The sequence below is a fragment of the Colossoma macropomum genome, unplaced genomic scaffold (genome assembly GCF_904425465.1).
Source record: "Colossoma macropomum unplaced genomic scaffold, Colossoma_macropomum, whole genome shotgun sequence".
NCBI classification, from domain to species: domain Eukaryota; kingdom Metazoa; phylum Chordata; class Actinopteri; order Characiformes; family Serrasalmidae; genus Colossoma; species Colossoma macropomum.
In genome coordinates this window covers 360,001-380,754 of record NW_023495312.1, presented here as the reverse complement: position 1 = coordinate 380,754, position 20,754 = coordinate 360,001, and the positions used below count along the sequence as shown (strand labels likewise).

General features: G+C 38.8%; 1 protein-coding gene across 1 annotated transcript in view; it reads left to right on the top strand.

Annotated features, from left to right (window-relative positions):
- LOC118801734 (phosphofurin acidic cluster sorting protein 1-like) overlaps positions 1-20,754 on the top strand; it is a 77,424-nt gene that overhangs the window by 1,048 nt on the left and 55,622 nt on the right. The gene's annotated exons all lie outside the window — the stretch shown is intronic.

The window sequence follows — 20,754 nt, the reverse complement described above, 5'->3', positions numbered from 1 at the left end:
AGCTAGTCACGTTTAATGAAAACACACAGCGGGCAGTTCAGCACAGATTGCCCTTTTCTGAAGGTTGGGTTGAGCTGATATGGTGTGAAAAGATGCACATGGTGTCAGAGGGGACTTCCACTGGTTTTCCAAAATCTGCATTGATGTAAACGAAGTCTCTGAGTGTTTTGGTGTGAAATGGTTCAATGTAACTGTTACAGTAACTCTGATTTCTTTACAGTGGTGCTGGTAGGAACCAGAGATGGTGGTGTATACAATGCAGATCTAGCCACTTTATTTATGACTGCTGACTTTGTGTGTGTGTGTGTGTGTGTGTGTGTGTATATATATATATGTATGTGTATATATATAATGTGTATATGTATGTGTGTATACGAGTGTGTGTGTGTGTGTGTGTGTGTGTGTGTGTATTAGTAAAATTGTGGTAAATCAAAAGAACAATGTTTTCTTCAGGCCCAAAGCTCTTCGTAAAACTATCATAAAACCGTGTTTCTGGCAGACCACTCGCTAACAGTTTTGTCTAATAACGTTATGCGAGGTCGGCTTTTGGTCCCTATCACTATCATTAGGAACATTTCACATCGGACCATGCTGAACAACTGTGTCACATCTCATGTAGAAATCCTGAAACATCATTGGTATAAACCCCTTAAGGGGCAAGGAGTGAGACCCTTTTGCTGTTTGGACATTTTTGCCCATTGAGTCGTTTCTCAGTGTTGTGTGGGGGCCTACAGGAGAAAACCGGTGAAGAATTGCCTGTTAAGAGCCCAAGCCATGAAACTGTGCTGTTGTGAAGGTTTCACGTCTTCCAGGTCACTGAATTGTATAATTATAGTAACTCAAAGTGACTGGACCTGAGGTGTAATACTGAAGCATTTTCTGCATGGTGTTGTTTTTGTAGGCTGAAGTTGTGATTTAATCCTGAGGACATCTTCTATCTGCTGTTGTTCTCTTGTTTGGCATGTACTGGGCTATTGGAGCTTTCGGGGGGATGCATTAGGCTGCATTAATACCTCTCACTTCAGTCCCATGTGTCGTTTTGAGGATTGGCATTAATAATGGATTTGAACTTGTTTTTATTTCACACTGACAGACACAGCAACCCTGTAACTCACCCCAGCTGCTTAACTAGAGCTTAATACGGCTTAATGAGAGATACACGACACCTGTGTGTGTGAAAAAGAGACGCAGGGAGGCGTGTGCGCATGGACGGAAAGTGACTGTCTGTTGACATTTGTTGACAAAGGTCTGGAGAGTCCGTTGAATGTTGAATCATTCAGTCACTGTTCCTTTGGTCTGTGTATGAGAAGCCTGTGGGAAAGAGCATGACATATTTCTGAACACACAAGAAAAGTGTGACTCATCAAGAACCCTTGCCATATCTCACAACACAACATTTCCTGACTAGTATTGGACGGTGCATAGGCTGACCATAATAGCCAATATGCTGTCCTCAGATTGCACTGATTTAACAATGGAAACATCATCCGAAATGACCTATCCATGCTCTGTCCAGAAATGTTTTTTCATAGCAGCTAGGCCTGTCACTGGCATATTATTTACCTGTTGCTTACCTGCCATGTCAATAAGTTTGAGTAACAAAATCCTTTTTCTTCCTTGCATGTACTATTAAACTGGCCAGCTTGGCTGATTGGCAAACAGGCAAAATGGCTAATGTTTAGTAGCTTCCAACTGATGCCAACAGCTCAAGCTTAAGTAAACAAACATTATTCACCACTGCGCTCTGAAAGTGTTAAAGAATCAAGTTAGAAGTTAGAACTTGTGTTGTTTTTTGTGAGGCCTGTGACACATCTCAGTAGGTGCGTCTTCTGCTTTACTTTATTTACGTGTTTGCCTCAACCCAACTGATGTAAGTGCACCCAATATAGAATTCAGATTCTGTTTGTTGGGACATAAACATACAGTTATGTGAAAAAATCAGTAAACCCCATGAAATGTTTTTGTTTTTGTTTTTTGACATCTGTGGGCACATCAGTATTGATCATCAGCTCAACAGTGTGTATAGATATATGTAATAGAGATGTGTTTTTTATTATTGGAAAAGTGTGTACACCCCTGGCTTCAATGCCCCTTTTGACAGATATCAACTATGTTGACATTTCCTATAACTGTCTACCAGTTTCTGTCATCTACTGGGAAAAATTTTTGATCACTACTTTGTGTAGAATTCTTTCAACTATGCAATGTTTGAGGGGTTTCTTTGCCTAAACAACAAGTTTCAAATCCATCCACAACATTTTAATGGGATTCAGATTTGGGCTTTGACTAGGCCATTTCATAACCCTCCATTTCTTTCTTTTGAGCCATTCCTTGGTGGATTTACTTGGATGTTTGGGATCTTTATCCTGTTGGAAGGTCCAGTTCTTCAGCTTGAAACCTTTGGCAGATGGCCTCACATTCTCCTCAAGCACTCTCTGGTATGAAGGAGAATTCATAGTTGACTCTGTGATTGCATGTTGGCCTGGTCCTGAGGCAGCAAAGCAGCCCCAAGCCATAACCTTTCCACCATCATGCTTTACAGAAATAAAAATCTCCTGATCAAATGCTGTCTTCACCAAACACGGTTTCTGGTACTGTAGCCAAATATCTCTATATTTGACTCGCCTGTCCAAATCTCCCATGTATGTCAAAATTATGCAGTCTCATTCTAATGGTAGATGCATGCACTTTGACATCCACTGTGGCAAGAGCTACTTGCAGATCCTGTGATGAAATTTTGGGCTTCCTAAAGACTTCTTTTAGCATCTTACAGTCTGTTCTTGGGTTCTTTGCTGGGGTGGCCTGGGCTGGACATGGAGTCAGTGGTTTTAAATCTTCTCTACTTATAGATGATGTTCGGGACAGTTGAAGGATTGATTTCCAATGTTTTGGAAACACTTCTCAAACCCTTTTCCAGACTTGTATGCATCTGCAGCCTTCTTTCTGAAGGCCTCAGAGAGCTCTTTTGATCTAAGCATGATGATACCCTAAACTCCCATAACAAAGAGCAAACCAGACCAGATATCTTCAGTGTAATAAAGACAAGTTCCTCCAAGATATTCTCTAATGATGTTCTGATCATTAGCACCTGATCATGTGCACCTGATTTCAGTTTGACACATTTGGAGACGTAACCTCCAATCTACCAAGTTTTGAGTAGCTATAGCACTCAGTCTTATGTATCAGCTCAAAACAAAGATCTCCACAATTTCTCATTATGTTGAATGGGATTTTGTCAATGTTCAATAAAGCTTGTCCACCATAGCCACAGTTGCTATGAAAGAATGAATTTGTGGGTGGAGCGTGGATAGGTTGGGGTGGACAATATGACAAAAATATCATATAACAATAGTTAGACGTTTTTGTGATACACAGCATCAGGATTTTTATGCAGTATGTTAGTAGTACCACATTAAAAAACTCCCACTCTGGATACAAGTTTTTTTTATTCAACTGTTTCATACTGCACTACATTAAATCCAGTTACACAGGCCTAAATATGCGCTCTTTTTAATGAAACGTAGTGCTCATTAATGTGTGATGCTCATTATAAAATCACAATAACAATACAATATCTGCAGATAGGTCAGCTGGAGCAGTGTCATTTGCTTTGAATAGGCAACACCACTGGAATATGCATCTGTGATTTGTATGAACAGAAGAGCACCTTTGGAAAATAAGAGTGCATCCGTTTCAATACGAGAATCATGTTTTACACATAAAATACCAAGAACTGAATTGAATCTTCACCTCTCAACCAAAAATCACATCGAACCAGAATATATATGCATTGTTACACCCCTATTGGATAATCATTGAGCTCCAAAGCTGTGTCTGATTCAAGTTGCAAATTTGATTCCCCAACAGACCGGCTATTCTCTGTTTGCCTGGCATTGATCGGTAAATGAGCAAATCCGTCTCTAGTTGATTGTTGCTGCTAGAATGTTTTGTTATCAGTGAGTAATGATGAGGAGTTATGTTGTGGCCTCTTTAAATGCTGTGTTATCAGTACAAACATGCCGGCCGGCTGGTGATTCTGTTCATTTGTATCTGTTCTCCTCTGCAGTCGGTGAAGGCTAGTTGTCTCCCTTCCTTTTGTTTGCACTGCGACCAATTTTGGCGCATGGCACGAGTCACGCTCCATTCCGCTCCGTTTGATTGAGAGAGAGAGAGAGAGAGAGAGAGAGAGAGAATGTAAGAATGAAGAGATTAGGTGATTAGAGAGAGAGAGAGAAAGAAAGGTAGACAAAAGGGACAGAGATCAAGACAATGGACGGAGGCACAGAAAGAGAGGAGAGATGAAATGGCCACAGGTACCACTCAGTGGGGATGGTGAGCCTTTAAAGTGATAGTTTGGTGAAAAATCAGATTTACGCAGTGCACAAATAGACATGCCACAGCTAAAGACAGTAGTAGTAGACATTATGTAGCCTGAATTTTGTCCATCCTTTTGTCCATTTTCATAAATAACGGTATGTCATACAGTGCTAGAAACCACATAAGCAAGTCTAGGGTTGGACAATATGGGGAAAATCTAACATTATGATGCTTCAAGACATTTCTGCGATGTGCAAACCAAAAGCATCAGTACATTTACATTTAAAAATACTATTAAAAATGACAAATGCAGTGATTTTTATTCAACGTTTTAAATTCTGCACTGCATTAAATTAATTTAAACAGGGCTCTGTGATGGAGTAATTGTTATATTGTGGTTGTTTAAAGAATCTTTTTTTAAATGGTTCTTTGTAACACCAACATGGGTTTGTTACAAGATTTTTTTTCCATGAGTGTATGACCGGGTTTGAAGCAAGGATGCGATGATGGTGTAGGTTAAACAATGCTAATTTGGGGGTAAAAGCTTCAATTGCTTGTTAGCCTTGTAGCTCCAGTGCAAAACTAAAGAAGCAAACTCAGATACCAAACAAGTTGACTGATTGACTGTATTTGGGCTCATTGGAATACTGTGTAAATTTATTTATTTATATATTAATATATTTATTTATTTTCACTGAACTTTGGCTAATTGCAAATTGCTAAACGCTAATTGCTAATCGGCTTAATACTGCTGCTGCCCTCTGATGGGATTTTGCAATAGAGAAAAGAGAGACAATCACTAGCTCTAAGTGTTGCTCAATGGCAGTGCAAGTTGTGGCAAGCTTTACAAGAAGAAGTGCGTAGAGTATGTGTTAGAGCAGCAGCATGAGACACACCATTATTCACACAAACACACACAGACAGACACACAGACAGACAATGGGGAATGGTGAGAGAGAGAAAAGGTGAGTGGCTCCGTGACTATAACAAAGTAATTGCCACTGCGGTAAGATCTTGAGAGAGCGAGAAAAAGGCATCTGTGTCTGGCACCCAATCAAGATCCAGGTCCCATCGTCTGCAGACCTGCTCAAACAATGCCTTACAAAAGCTGTGGAGCAGTTTCACTGCAAGGCAGTGCAGACTGCGTCTTAAAGGACAGTGGAATGTTTTGAATCCCATAATGTGTTATTCAAATATAAAAAAAAAACAAGCTGGAGCTTCCAAGACATTTTTGTTTTTTTAAAACAAAGGTTTTTATAAAGAACCATATATAGGAGGCCTTCAGTTCTAGAGAAGCACCATTTAAACATACAAAGAACCATTTAAACATTCACATGGTTCTTTAAGCGCTCACAAAGACAAAAGACAAAGATGCTTTACTAAAGCATTTTTAGGGGTGGTGCAGATAGACAGTTTATTAATTCTGTTATAAATTGATGCTGAATGTAACAATTTAAATACAGTATTGAGAAATCAGAATTAAACTGTACTGGCCATACACCCTTCACTCTTTTCTGACAGTCTCTTATTTACCATCTTTTGTGGACGCCGCTGTCAGTGATTGAGTCATTGATCAATTAAATAAGACATGAAGCTTTCAAAAAATTTAAACAGTAACTATTAGTTGGAGTTATATTAGTTATTTAGTTGATGCCTGCTGTCAGATTTGGCATACATTTTGCTGATATTTTAATTATACTTTCGTTACACTGATATATTGATATTTCAGTTTTAGAGCGTTGAAAATGGAGACATGCTGGAGAAGGTTTTACGTGAAGCATTTTAGGCTTTAAAACATCACCATTCTGCACATGGCAGTGTTAGTGTGCTATCATTTATTTTGATATAAAATTTGTATTTTTCTGATCTGAACCAATCCGTTTAATTAGATCTCTGTAGAATCAAGACATCTTGACATATAAAACAGATGCAAGTATAGCCTATGTTAAAGCTGCAATATATAATGTTTGAGAATTTTGGAGACTGGAATTGCGTGCAACATACAGAACATTTTCTGACCTATCCCTTTACCGAGCAAATGAATCTGATGATTGTAAGCATGCTCAAAGGGAATTTAAAGAGAATTCAGAACTCAAAACTTGGTGAAGAACATGTCTTCCAACGATGTAAGTGATTTATTTACTGTTGTCATCATAATTTCATCGAGCTGGACCCTCATTTTGGGCCTATGTGTGATTTAATACGCAAAGATGTATAATATGGTCCAAAAAATGTTAAAATTATTATTTCAGGCTTTCCTGGGTGACATGAAACAGCGCATGGACATCATATTTTAGCAGTTTAGCGTGATTTCTGAGTAAAGGCTGCTTCTTTTAATTTTAACAAAAAAAAATCTTTCATAATGAAGCTTTAAAGGGTCCACATCCTGCACTTTTTTCATGCATTTAATTTTTTCCTTTGAGGTCCTCTTATAACATTTGTGTGGTTTTATGTATCACAAATGGTCATAATTCTCTTTATGGTCATAATAACTCTTTTTATCCCTTAGATCTGTAGGCTGCCTTTATTACTGTTCCTTTAGGACAGATATGAGACAAATGAACTCTGTTCTAAACTACTGCGGCCTGCATACGTGGTTATATATTTATATAAAACAGTTGATTCGTGTGACATCACAGAAATATAGATTTAAAACAGGCTGTTTTTGCAGCCTAGTTTTCATGTACGGACTATATAGGCTGGATAGTAAATAGTGCTTTTGAAACTTTAACAATGTTTTAGTATTACTTCAACCTCCTTTATTAAAAAAAAAGCGAGGGAAATGTTTTTCATGATATGGGCCTCTTAAGAAGAATTATACAGTTTTCAGAACGTACGAGACATAAAAAACACAAGCGTGGGTTTACACAAGCGTGCTTGAATGACAGTTAATGTTTACATACACTGTAAACCATGACGGTTACTTTACTCATGCAGATATATGTACTATGTCTTGTGTAATCCAGATCAGCGCTATAGGAGAAGCCCTACAGACTGAAGCGTCTTTTGCCTCAAAAGTTTCCCAGCATTCTTACCAGTTTTGTTGGCTTCTGTTAATTAACTCTTTATTTTTTGTTAGTTCTCTTCACATTGTGTTATTTTTGTATCATATCATATTCTCATACTAAAATGTTAAGTTTCATCATGTTAGCATGATGTTGTTTTATCAGCCTATATCCAGGAATACTATTAGTTGGGGAATACCAGTCCCAAGCAGTTTCTGAACAGAATGTAAATGATGCCATTTGATTCCTCAGTAATGATTCACTCTTTTCTTATTCATTTCTTTATCACAGTATGGACAGTGGAAGTATACAGCCATTGATTATGCAGTCATTTGTTCATTATTGTATGAAACAAACCATTTAAAGTAATGTCATTGTTTCCTAGATACTAATGCATTACGCACAGACAAATATTTGCAGCAAAGTACAATTAAATGAGAGGTTAACCTCACTATGCTGATTGAATCGAGAGTAATCAGAACTTGAAAAAGTAGTGTGCTCTCAGCTCAACTGAAACTGTTTAGTTATTGGGCTGTTTGAGTTACCCTACCTGCTAAAGAAGTGTGGATTGCTGAAATAATACAGATAACAAAAATATAATGTTATTTAAGCTTTAACCTATTAAGTAATTTTACTTAATTTTTTGAGGCAGTAGGTTTACAATGATTTTTTTTTTTAAAGTAAAGTCAACTAATTTAATTTACAGTGTAGGCCTATATAACTTAAGATCATTTTCCATAAGTAGTTCTTGTATATATGCTATATAAGATGTTGTTGTTATAGTATTTGTCACAGTACCGATTATACTTGAGTTTATGTTCAGCTCATCTAAGCACTGGTTTATTGTTTCAGGTTTCAGCCCACATTTCTCCACAACACCACCAATGTTTTAATCTGTCAGTCACGTTCACCTTCAGATTGCGCAGGGTGTGTTGGAGGAAGAGTTATACAGGAGGTATCGAAGTGATGCGCACAAAATGTTTGGCATTTTTTTTCCAGCTTCTCTCACTGCCTTCGTGCCTTGCGGAAGGTATGGGGAAATTCCCATGACTCAAGCAGTCGAGATTTTTCTTTTTCTTTTTCTCTCCGGGAACATTCATCTTGCTTCAATTGAGTTATTGGCCGTAGGTGCTTTTGTCTCTGAGTCGTTGTTTGGTCTTTTCACCGAACTGATTAAAATGGATTTTCAGTTTCTTTTTCATTGGGTTCCTCTAGTCTTCTAGTTCCCTTTCTCTCTCGCTCTCACGCACATGCACGCCGTCACTCTCACTGTAGTTAAGCCAAAGCCTCTGACATCTTTTTTTTCCTTTCAGGAGACTTTTCTTTTGTTTTCAGTCAAACTCCCACCTGCAAAGTGACACGGAAAAGAATAAAAATATCCCTCCTGCCCGCTGTGAAACTTCAGATGCTTACAGTTGAACATTGAGGATATTTTAAACTCTCTGCAGTGCTGAGGTCTTAGAAAAGCTTTCAGGTTTATTTTGGGCATTTCATGGATGCTTCTTACTGGAAACACTTGTGTCAACCATAAACAGTCTTATCCGTGTGTTTATGCCTGCACATGACACTATGACCTATTCCCATGCACAAAAAATGAAATACTGTAATGTTTTGCTCAATAGACTAACAACAAACACCTCTTCCAAAAAGTGTTCATCTTGACTTGGTTTAAAATCTCATTTTGCTACTAATACTTTTCACAAATCCCAAGTTCTGCTTTGGATCACATTCTTATCCCAGAGATTCAACTAATGTTCACATACTGATAGAGAGGTTATTTCACCATCATCTTCTATTCTGTACTGTGCAGAGGTCAAAGACCACCCTCTATTCTTTTTATTTCCAGTCAAAATGAGAAGTTATTAATTTTGCAGATGTTGTTTCTAAGATGATCCAAAATCAGAGGAAAATAAGTGAAAAAGCAAGTTTCCAAAACTGGAGTTCAAAAAAGTATTAAAATATTTAGGGAAAATGGGACTTCCGGGACATGGCAGACGACCCAAACTGTCCCCATCAGATAAACAGTACTAAAAGCTGTCATCTTTGAGAGAGAGGAGAAGATCAAGCTCCACTCTTGCTTCAGATCTGAAAAAATCCACAGGAGTTTTTGTCCATCCTTCCACTGTGAGAAGACAACTGAACACTGAGTCTGAAAGGATGTGTACCTTTCAAGTCATTACTAAGAAAACAAAGAAGCTGCCGCTGTTCTGAGAACAATGGACTGACCACAGCATCACTGAATGCTTTTGGGATTACTTTTACCATGAGAAGCAGAAAATGCAACCAACTTCTAAGACTGAACTTCAGAGTTTCTTTGAAAAACTGAAAGCATGTCTCCTAAAAAGAATGCAAGCTGTAATAAAGGCAAAAAGACTGACTAAAAACTGAAATTTTTGATATTCTGTTTAGTTGTCAAGGCTTCTGTGTAGTTTTTCTGTTTTTCACTTAAAAATGAAAACAACTCACTTATTGACCATTTTGACTGGAAATTAAATAAATGGTGGTCTCTGACTTTTGTAAGACACTTAAATGGAGCACATGCAGCTGTGCAGGGAACTGTGGGATTTGAAGTTCAAATAGCATTTTCTTTAAGAATTAAGTGTTGCTGTGAAGAGGTAACAATGCAAAATTAATTGTCTTTGGAGAAAATCATGGTATTATGCACAGCAAGCAGTCACTCGGCTGTGTAAACAGGAAACAGGAAATGTTTTAATTTTATAGCACACCTAGAGCAAAGCAGCATATCCAGGAAAAAAAGGGTTAATACTAGGTCGCATGTCTTTCACCAGAATTTCTCCCAGATGCACTGAAAGTCTGCGGGGCACAGCATGCATTGCACTGAGGCCTTAGGTGTTGATGGCAATGTGAAAGATTGAAGGCAGTGAATGGCTGTCCTGGCATGTATTGAATTTTTGTTCCTCTACTGTGGTTTTGTGTGTGTGTGTGTTTAACGTGCCTGACATCAGTATGATCATGGTGGATGTCTGTCATTCTCCTGACAAAAGGGTCAGTAAAGAGCTACAGAAAGACCCATTGGGCTTTAGTATTAGTGCTGAGGAGAGAGTAGATGAAGCTCTATGGGCCCTATGGGCTCACTCACACACCGCTGATTCTCTGAGACGCTAACAAACAGTCACTTTGAACAATGAAGACTCTTCTTTATATGTTCTACAGAAATATATACTGGGAATAGATTACATTAGATTTTTTTTCACTCTGATATTTGATCCAGTATGTTCTGCTAATATCGTCTCACTACCAGTACTCAGTTGGTGCCATCATTCACAACTCACGATAGTACCTATTAATGGTTATCAGGGCTACACAATATACAGTTCGTGAATTGTTATGACAACATTGGCTTTAACAATACTGATATTGCAAAAGGCCACAGTATGTAAATGAGCCTCTAACCAGTCCCTAAATATTCTACTGTGTGCTGTGAGTATCCTGACCAATCACAGAGACTGCAGACGAGTGTCAGTGGGAATTAAGTTATCAGAGAAAAAATTCAATTTGATCCTAATAGTTGTTTGATAGGTCTGCATAGATTAGACGAGGACAACGTTGACAATATTGATTATGATAATAAGTTTTATTTTCCATGCATCACTGACTTTTAAATAAAGTGCTTTTGATAGATTGTAACACACCGCAGGAATTGTATGGATGATACGGCATCCGTCATTTAATTACACCATAAAAGAAGATAGTGCTTGTTTCACAGACTGGACCTTGAATGATGACTGCAGAAAATAAAGAGAACAGTCAATTAACTTAATGATATTGATAATAAGTTGATAGTAAACAAGTTCTTTGATTATAGACATAATTGTTAGCACTAAACAGAATAGCACCAGCATATAAACTGAGCCACCCTTTGCTGGACCTGAAAGCTAAAGCTATTATGCCCCTTACTTTGTCTTCTAAACTCCTACTACCCCAGTTTACAAGCAGGTCACTAAACTAGATATGAAGTTTCAGGCGATTGGCTCGCTGTATGCCGCTGTTTTCTGTAGTGATAGCCCATTTCTGTCTCTCCCACTTACTGTTGGCCTTTCTGAAGATGCTAGAGTTTCCAGGCCTAATGTGCAGCTTTAAGCGTTTGGCATGGGTGTCCTTAATGATAGAACACTCCTTTCCATCCTTATTTTCATCCTTTTTTCCCTCTCTGTTCACACAGGTCATTAATTCTGTCTCCTTTATTTTATTATTCCATTTACATTATATTTTTTCATCCTTCCATCCTCAAAACATTCTCTTCCACTTGAAGCAGGCACCACTAAATAGATTTGCACTAACTCAGTAAAGTAATAAAACATTTACAGCTTTCCGACTGCTCCAGAAAACTAACGAAAAGTTCGCTTTCAAGCTTTATTTTCCAGAAAAAAAGCAAAAGTTGCTTTAAAGCAACAAAATAACACTACCAACAAAGCAAATGATTTGTTAAAGGGCCCATATTAAGGAAAACCAAACTGTCCTCACTTTTTGAAATAAGACTTTGATGTAGTACACGATATGGCCAAAAGTATGTGGACACCCCTTCTAATTATTAAGTTGTTTCAGCCACACATTGCTAACAGGTGTATAAAATCAAGCACATAGCCTTGCAATCTCCATTGACAAATGGGCAGTAAAATGGGTCATACTGAAGAGCTCAGTGATGGCACTGTCATGTGACACCTTTGCCACAAGAAATTTGCCTTTGTGAAATTTCTGCTCTGCTAGATCTGCCCTGGTCAACTGTAAATGCTGTTATAATGAAATTGAAGCATCTCTCTGTCTGTGGACTCTGTCTATTAACAGTGATGAATCACGCTTCACTGTCTGGCTGTCTGATGGATGAATCTGGGTTTGGCGGATGCCAAGAGAACGCTACCTATCAGAATGCATAGCGCCATGCGCCACATTGAAGTTTGGTGGAGGATGGGTAATGGTCTGGGATTGTTTTTTTTGTTAGGGTTTGGGCTCTTCCCATTAGTTCCAGTGAAGGGTGATGTTGCTGAGTTTGGTGTGGAGGAACTCCAGTGGCCTGAGCGCTGATCTCAACATCACTAAACTCCTTTGGGCTGAACTGGACCGTTGATTGCCTGACTTCATAAAAGATCTTTTGGCTGAATGGGGCACCATTTCCCACAGATATGTTCAAAGATCTTGTGAAAAGCCTTCCCAGAGGAGTGGAGGCTGTTCTAGCCTCAAAAGGTGGCACACTCTATGTTAATGCCCATAGTATTGGGCAACGATGTTCAACAAGTCATATAAATCAGCAAACAAACAAAATCAAACAAACTTACATACAGTGTATATAGACAGATAGATAAAGAGATAGACAGAGACTAACTTTGTTGATCCTGAAGGAAATTGCTGCTTTACAGTAACAAGACCTATAATTTTGCATAAACTTACATATATTAGGCAGAAATAAAAGACATAAATTACACAATAATTGATCCCAAAATTGACTTTATTGATCCTGAAATTGACTTTGTTGATCATATACATTGACACAGAGCATATACATGTATAAGTCTTAAGGCACAGCAACAAAAACAGCCTGTTTTATATTATAAGGGATAAAAAGAGAAAAGTTAGAAATTAATCATGTAAAAATGAATTATCTTTTGTGTACATAAAAACCACATAACCTCAGGGAATAATATAAAATGCAAGAATAATGTAGAATATGGATTTATAGCTATTACTGTCTAAAACCCCCCCAAAATAAAGCAAAACTTTATCAGTAGCACTAGCACACATGATGTTAATCTTGCAGCACCCTGACCTACTAACACACTGACTTCACAGCTCCTTTCTGCTTCTGAATTTTTAACAATAATAAAATATTACTCACAGAGTGACTGATTCCCAAGGAATTGCTGACATTGCAGAGGTTTTAAGTGAATTGGCCGGAGCACAGACTCTTCTCTTCTTTTTCTCATTCAGTCTTTCTCCTTATTTGTTCGCTTGTGTTCAGTCCAGTCCAGTGAATTATTAAAGTTACGCTGAAGTAACTGCACTGAAGCAGCAGGGTCTGTCTGTACTTTACCTTACCAGACTCAGGAGGAGGCGGGTTATTTCAGTTTCACTAGAATCGCAGTTGATTGGCTGAGGAACGTCATGTCCGCATGTCAGGAATGTCAGTCATTGCATGATCCATGTCAGTCTTGCACTTTCTGTGCGTGCACGAGCGTGTGTCGTTGTGGAATAATTGTCTCAGTCCTTGTTGTCATGGTTATAAGTGAGTCACAGAGGAAAGCTTGGGCCAGGTCAGGACTGAGATTGTGACATCATGATGAAGATGACTTCACTGTCTTAATACAGTATCACTCTGATCCCTCTTTGCTTTCGCCATTGCTTTAAAGGACTGAGAGGGCTGTAAAAAGCATCAATCTATAGATAACAGCGATTCAGCTGCATACATTTTGGAATTTTATAATCAGTTATAATGGATTGTGGTAATATTGGTCATAATGAATAAGTCTGTGCTTAGTTTTTGGTCATTTTTCAAGCAAAGATAAAAAAAAATCTTATTTTTAATCTGTATACGATACATTTGTGTTTCTTAGTGTTGACACTGGTCTAACAGTGGTGAATATTAATATTTTATAAACTGAACATGATCTCATCGTCCTAATACAGTACCACCCCAGTCCCTCTTAAATTCTGCCATTGCTTTGATGAACTGAACTGATCTGGAGATGATGATGATGATTTAACTGCTTACGTTTTGTAGTTTTGTTATTCATAATTGTGATTGACTGTAATTATATGTACTATAATAAATAGGTATATACTTGTTTTGTAGGCTATTTTTGACTGCAAAGATCCAAAAAAATCATCAGTGTAATGTTTTCAGTGCCTGTATATAGTGTATATACGGTACATTTGTGTGTTCAGTGTATTTACAAAAAAAAAATAGAGGTTTCATCATGGATTAAATCATTTTGAATCAGATGAAATTGTTGTGATGTCAGAGATTTATAACCCTATGAGCCGACTTCTTAAAGAAATGGGTCATGGACCTAGTATGCATGTTATTGTGCACAGGATGTTGCTGTTCTAATGCATGCTCTACTCACCTCTTGTCTTGCCACAGCTTGCACTGACATTGAGCAAGACTTAGTGATTCTCCCTCTCTGTGCATCCGTGTTGCAAAACCCTCATCAGAAGGCGGCGGCAGTAGCAGTGCAATGTGGTCAGCAGTGAGAATTAGGTCTACACAATAGATTTTAATTGTTCTCATGATCCTGGCCTTTGCGATCGCAGAAGACTGCAGTATGTAAATGACAGACAGTGAAGTGCCATTCAAGTGAGACCATGTGTTCAACATTTTAAACTTATTTGCATTCAAAGACAGAGTAAGATTGTGTCCATATTCCAGTCAAGTGTGTCATTATATGGCAGTGTTTATTGCAGACACCTTGTAATTCACTTTGCAAGTAGCTTTGGTTTAACTGTTTGCCTTTTTAAATGCTGATTTCTGCCAGCATGCTAATGGGGGTTTTCAGTGTTATATTGAAACCAAGTTAATAGTAGTAAACAATAATATTTTATAGCAGCTCTTGCAGGCAACATGTTCTTTACTTCGAATGTTACAGTTTGGACGTTGACTCCTTCAGTGAAAATATTAACTCAAAACTTGTGTCTGAATATTACTGGAGCCTGTTAACTTAGCTATATGTCCAGCTTACTCTTGTTAGGACACAATATGGTCCGGTTCTTCATCAGAAAGCCTGTTAATGTAAACTAAAATGAGTCTGAATCAATCACTAACACAGAAATTTAATCTTTGCAATATGTAATATTTACATCGCTCTTTAGCAGTGCTCTGTTCATCAGAGACATCTGTATGTGAAACAGCAGCTGCCAAAGCAATAGAGACTTAACATTTCACAATTTCTTGGATGACTGATACAATGACAAGTAATGTATGAATGTGAACTGGCAGGGAAAAGTCAAGCCCTATTCAGATTTGATTGCTTTGTCAGGAGGCTGTTGGTTATCTCCTCAGTGATGAAACTCTTGTGCTGTAGGATAAGTGAGTTTCTAGTGGGTTGCATTTTCTACAAACCCAGATGTTTATTTTTAAAGTCAATGATATTGTGCATATGTAAATGTAAAGTCATGTTTTATACCTGTAGCTACCATTATAGTCATAGATGGAATAGCCTAATCCCGTACTCAAATAAAAGTATCAATACTTGGGTAAAATAATGACTCAAGTAAAAGTAACAGTACCCAAAAACGGAAGTATTGGGTCGAAAAACTACTTAAATACTGAGTAACTTATAGGACTGCAGTGGAACCTCTTAGTAAATTTAGCATGTATCAGCTTAGGAACTGAAGATTGTGAGGTTTTGTTTTTCTCTCTTTGGGATTCTTTTGGTCTAAAAGAAAATGCTGAAGCTCCAAAGTCAGAGGTGTCACCAATCTTAAAGCAGTACAGATGCTGTCACTAACAAACCATAATGGAATTAACACCAAAAAGGAAGTAGTAACTAAGTATGAATGGCTAAAATATGTAAACGGAGTAAAAAGCAGATTCCTTTACTCACTAGTGTACTTCTATACAGTAAAGGTGGGAAAGGCATGATGATTTGAAAATATTTAGGTAAGTACAAATTGATCAATATTTTACTTAAGTACATGTACTTGAGTAAATGTAACCAGTTACCACCCACCTCCGATAACGGCCTGTGGGATTTCACTTTTGTGTCTGAATTTTCTTTTTTCTCCTACTAATAGTTTCCTCGCAGGGATAGAATGGAGACAAAGTTCTGCCACAAGAACTAAGAAAATGGTTGGGAGACTCTTCTAAACCATCCATCCCTTTGTAAAGTGGAATGTGTTTTATATGGATATGCATGCTATCAGGCTAAATACGACAATGAGCAACTGTTAAAAATGCATGATGTCATCTACCTGGAAAATCATAGAGAAGTGTATCCAAGACTAAAATGATCAGACCATGACTGTTCGGTGAAGAACAGTAAATAATTCGGCCTGTGACTTTGTCAAGGGAGGTGGCAGAAAAACACTGACATGGCCGATCAAGATGGAATAAAATCACAGGGTAGCACCTGTAAAAGAGATAATTACTCCAGAACCATATAAATGTAAATTTAAACCATGCAAATTTATTTCTGTTTGAATAGGGCTTAATACAGATCAGTGGTTAACCTTATAAAATGAAGGATTCACTGATAGGTTTCTAATATACTGTAAGTTATATCATAATCACAATATGTACCAACATAATCCCAATACTTAATTTCGTCCAGGTCGCGCAGCCCTGGTTGAAATGAGCTCATGCCTGTGATTCTTAAAGCTTGTCTTTTGCCTGTGGCCATTTCTGTTTTTACTTATTTATTTTTTTTCTCTTTTTCTGTCATTCTCTCTCTCTCTTGCTCTCTCTAACTCTCTCTTGCTCACTTAGTCCTGCCCTATCTTCTCATGTGTCCATCTCATCATCTCTAAACAGGATTACTGCAGGACTCACATCGTTAGTGGTTAATCGTTTTAATGAAGGAGCCGGTATGCGTGTGCCAGTGAGTGTGGCACAGTTACTTTCTTTAACCTTAACTAAGCCATCCATGCATTATCAGATGCGTCCTGACTGCACTTCACGTAGACTTGCGTGTGCGTGCGAACTTGTGACGTCTTGGGTGATTCCTCCTTTATCGGCAGCTACGTGTCCAGTAAAGCCGCCAAGCTTAGAAATTTCTTAGCCTCAGGGTGTGTGTTTGCATGTGTGCCCCTCCCTGTAATGTCTTATCTATTCATAACACACCCCCTCAGAAACTCATCAGTGTGTCTCCCCAGAAAGGGCCTTTAGTTGCCTTAGGTAGCCATGTCCCGTCATAGCAGCCCTTTGTATGTGCACATGAGCTAATAGTAGCTCATCCTGTATAAGGTTAGCTTGCAGTAATATATGTGCATGTGTATGTGATGTAGCTTTGCCTAAATAAAGGTTAGCTTTAACTTGTTTCTGTGTGTTATAGCAAGTAGAGAGTTTAGTCTAGGTAAGATTAGTATGCCTTGATGTTTATGTTGGTGGGACGGGGTTTGGGTACAACAGTTGCCTGAGTAGAGGTTAGCTAGGACTACCTGGTTACTTTTAAATTTTAGGGTTTGTTGTGATATAAGACTAAGAAAATTCTTATTACATGCAGACACTTAAAATTACTCTTTGTGTGTAAAATGTTGTGACTCTGCTGAGCTGCAGCTTTCTTGATATAAAAAAGTATACACGTATTACTGCCACAATAAAATACAGAAGTTAAGCACAATAAAAACATTTTTTATGTTGACTTGTTTGCTCAATTATAAATGACAAAAAACAGTTAATCTCCATCTGAATAAATTCCGTCAACATTGTTGAAGGACACAAAGATAAGCCTAATATGAAAAGGGTTAAGGGACCCATTGTTGCTGAGACAGGCGTTCAGGTACACACATGCAGCTTCTAATCTCGTTAGTAATACTTTGCCAATAGAATGAGGAGCTCTGAAGCAGCTGCACGTGAGCCTGAGTTCACCATGCCCAGTGTTGAGCATCTGCTAGAGAGGTATAAACCCCCCCCCAGTACTGGGCTGTGCAGCAGTAGAACTGTGTTCTCTGGAGTAATGAAGCTCCAGCCAATACTTTAGAATTGAGTTGGAGTGATACAGATCTAATCATCCTACATCAGTACCTGACTTCACTAATGCTCTTGTGGCTGAATGCGATCAAATCCTCACAGTAATGTTCCAACAACCAGTGCAAGGGTCAGCAACATGCAGCTCTTTTACTGCCCTGTTGCAGCTCCCCAGCAGAATGAGGTTTTTAGGTTAAAATAAAACAACCCTCTTTTGCAGTAAAATAAAGCTCAGCTGAACGTTCGAACATAGTTTTAACAATAAATGGTCTTAAACGCTGGAATTACATGTATAACTGCTTACTCAACCTTTAACCTTGAAGGTTGGTGCACAGACTGCTGGTCACATAGCAACACAGATAACAGTCTCACCTAGCTAGTAGCCAACAAAAAGGCAACGAGAAAGATTTAAGACAAACATCGATAATTTGGAGATGAATTGACTTATTTCTGTTTATGAGCACTCCAGCTGGTTTCCTGATACACTTAATCTGCTACGAGAAACTGTCAAACACTAAAAAGTCACAAAGCTGAAGTCAGCTTCTCATTCGCCAGCTTCTTGTTTAAGTTTTCACATTCCACCTTAAATGGTGCAACAGTTAGCTACATAACTACATTCTGGCGCCTTGGGCACCATTTAAGGTGCGAGAAAACCAGCTATAGCTGAGCTAAAGCTTAAAGTAGAGCGAAGTTAGTCTGCATTTTGGTTTATATTTTTTAGCCTAAACTAGGACATTTGCACATGCTGAGACATATTTACAGCCAAGATGGTGAAACTTCAATAAAATGGACATGAAATGTTGTGGCTGCCAAGGTGGTTAGATTTTTATTGAAACTTGACAAAATGGCTCTTCTTAACATTTGGGTTGCGGACCCCTGATCTAGTGTAAAGTCTTTCCAGAAGAGTAGAAACTGTTACGGCAGGGGTAGAGGGGGACAAACGTGTGTGAGTCTCTGGGTAGCTGAGCCCAAACAAGTTCTTAACCAAGTTCTCTTTAGCTGTAGAACTTTTTATAGACAGCATGAGGACAGCTAACGGGGCCAAAGACAAGGCTAACCTCCTTTTAGTGTGTATGTGTGCGTGGTGGACGTAATGGAGAGAGCCCCAGGGCTGTGTGTGTGTGTGTGTCTGGGGAGATAGGAGGTTGTGTGTGGGCTGTGTGTGTGAGGAAGAGAAGGAGCACACTTGTCCTTCCTGCTAGCGCTTCCTGAACGGAGGACAGGAGCGAAGGATGGTGCAGACAGAGAAGGGAGGAGGGAGGGATGACACACTCTGCACACTCACTCAGTTCTAACACCTCTTCAGAGACAGCTGGACGTGTGTGTGTGTGTGTGTGTGTGAGAGAGCTTAGTTTGTGAACGTAGAGTTTTCAAAGGCCACTGTATTATAGCACAACGGTATGTGTGTCTGTGCAGCTACTTCCTGCCTTTTAAGCATTTTGCCTATTCCACAAACTGAATTCAGTGAACACTGCAAATACAGCCTTTTTTATTTTAGCTCAATAAACTCAGCAAAATAGAGGTACTGAATTGTTTGTAGGAGAACAGGGGGGGTTGCCCTCATTCCTTTGTCCCATTCTATGTATTTAAAGGCCCAGAAATACTAAGCTGACAAGACAGAACTAGCACCAATAAGGCTGACTGATGATCACCTTCCATTGCCTCACATCTGCTCTGAAAATTTGCACTCAAACACTCCTCAAAGACTACAGCTGACAGGCAACAAGCTTGTAAACTACATGGCCAAAAGTATGTGGACAACCATTGCACCAATGTGAGCTTGTTGAATATCCCATTTCAAAACCACGGGCATTAATATAGAAGTGTATAATTGTCTGAAACGTATTTGTATACTGTGGCCTTAATAATACCCTTCACTTTAACTAAGGGGCTGAGCCCAAACCCTGAAAAATAGCCTTGGCACTGTCCATTCTGGTAGGTAGTGTTCTGGCATCTTCCAAACCCAGACACTTCCATCAAGCTGCCAGATAGAGAAGCATGATTCATCACTCCTGACAACATGTTTCCACTGCTCCAGAGCCCAGTAGTGGCATGATTTACACCACTCTAGCCGTCGCTTGGTATTGCACAATGCACATAGTAATCTTAGGCTTGTGAGCAGCTACTCAGTCAAGAAAACCTGTTTCACAAATCTCCCGAAACACAGTTGTTGTGCTGATGTTGCTTCCAGAGGTGGTTTGGAACCCTGTAGTGAGTGATGCATAGGAGGATTGGAGATTGGCGGCACTGCTTTTGAGTTTGTGTGAAGTACCACTTTGTGGCTGAGCTGTTGTTGCTCCATTTACAGTGATGGAGAACTGAGGCTGATATTTTACAAACTGACTTGTGGCAAAGATGGCATCCCAAGACAATGCCACATTTAAAGTCACTGAGCTCTTCAGCATGCCTCTTTCTGCTTACAGTGTTTACAGTGTCTATGGATATTGCATGGCTATGTGCTTGATTTTATTCAGCTGTTTGCAATGGGTGTGGCTGAAACACCTGAACTCATTTAGGCTGAGTGTCCAAATACTTTTGGCGATACAGAGTACTTCATGATCCTGTAGGTATGGGAATGACTCTCTCTAGCAGGAGCTGGTGTTAGTCTGGAAAACTAAAACTGCAACATTAAAACGACAGGCCTGCAGCCTGCAACACTGCTGAAAAAGTTTAAATTTAAGTCTAATTGTAGCTGTCTCAATTTTCTGCATTGTACAGATGCATTAAAGATCAGGCTGATGAATCAGAGCTCATGTTCTCAGTCCAAAAATGTGCATCACCGGAAAAGCTCATCCT